The following is a 1,503-nucleotide window of genomic DNA, read 5'->3' as shown; positions in this document are numbered from 1 at the left end:
CCTCCTATGTGCGGGATCCAAATGTACCAGACAACGGGACCAAGGATCGCGAAGGCGAGGACTGTGATGGTGAGGGGATTGCGCGGAAGGACAGCTGACATCTAATGAAGGTTAATACCAAACACTGTACCAGTGCATCTATACATGCGACTGGAGCTTTTCGGCATTACGGACAACCGTTCATGAGCTAGTACGGCTCAGATGAGCCAGCTGGCATCATTGGATGTTCTAAAGTAAAAGCGAAAGGCTGGAAGGAAAGGAAAATGTTAAGCACAAGCAGCTTACAGAAATATGAAAAATAAGAAAAAGGTTGCTACGATCAGCCAACTGCCACGTAACGCCGCGTAACGCCGCGTTCACATGTTAATAACGATTTCTGCAAGCTTACGTTGATCACCGACCCTGGTAACGCTCGACATCATGGAAGTAAGATGTAGCACCCGGGCATCCAGACTCCCGGAAAAAGCGCATTACCGTCGTATAAACAACTGAAATCCAGAGAGATGAACTTGCCTTGCCGAGTGCCGATCTGCGTCCGAAACGAAATATTCGCATTGTATTACAAATGCAAGAACCTAAATGCAACCTAACCTGCAACACAAGCAAATTTTGCCCATAATTGCTGAAATTTAAAAACGCATTGAGGTTGACTATCTGACTACTGATACCGACATATTTTGACATTTACAATTACGAGGGTTATCCCGGCTGACTTTCCAATCACCGGCTTTCGCGAAGGCGTCCGCCATGGGACACCAGCCGCCCGGACTTACACCACACAACCATCGTGCACCCATAATCGAGCTTAGGTTGTGAGCTGGACCGTTAAGGCACCCCAACTACCATTGCAACTTTGGCATCGGGAACCGGAGGGATGGCCAACCACAACCTCAGCATCCCGCCACCGGCCTTGGAAACTCGGCTGGTTGCTGAGCACCTTCCCCCGGGCCTCGTCAACTTAGGAAACAGTTGCTACCTGAACAGTGTGCTCCAGGTGTGTCCTTTAGGAGAGGGCAAAGAGGTTGTGGTTATGTCGGTTGGAATGGCCGTACATGCGAAACGAAAGGCAGTAGATTTGGATCATGCAAGCACTCGCTGCTACAGGGCACGACACCGCAGATTCTCAAGCATCATCGTCGTCTCTCGTACACCTTTCCTACATCAGTACACAAGGAGTACGGAAGACGCACAGCAGACAGAACGTACGAACGAGTAGTTTCACATATACATAGAGTTTCAACCGGAATTTACGGGCGACGTCTGAAGTGGAGGGCATGCTGGTCGGGCTTACTTTACCATTTTAACGTATCATCACATATGTAAGAGTCACTGCTGCGAACACACACGCTTGTAATCCTCCCCAACAGGCGGTGGCCTCCTCCCCACGCTTCTGCTCCTATGTGGCGGAGCGCGCCCACTCCGTGCGGTACACCAAGTCGCGGATCCGCGAAGCTGAACACCAGAAGCTTCAGCCGTCCGCCCGTCGCAGCTCACCACCACTTC

General features: G+C 50.8%; 1 protein-coding gene across 1 annotated transcript in view; it reads right to left on the bottom strand.

Moving 5' to 3' along the window:
* Positions 1-94, bottom strand: part of cutA (copper-binding protein CutA) — a 3,608-nt gene extending 3,514 nt beyond the window's left edge. Inside the window, exon 1 of the mRNA XM_002953545.1 lies at positions 2-94. The gene's annotated coding sequence lies outside the window, so the exon portion shown is untranslated. The remainder of the gene's footprint in view (position 1) is intronic.
* Positions 95-1,503: the final 1,409 nt, after the last annotated feature.

Source organism: Volvox carteri (genome assembly GCF_000143455.1).
Source record: "Volvox carteri f. nagariensis unplaced genomic scaffold VOLCAscaffold_37, whole genome shotgun sequence".
Classification (NCBI taxonomy): Eukaryota; Viridiplantae; Chlorophyta; class Chlorophyceae; order Chlamydomonadales; family Volvocaceae; genus Volvox; species Volvox carteri.
This window is presented reverse-complemented; position numbering and strand designations above follow the sequence as displayed.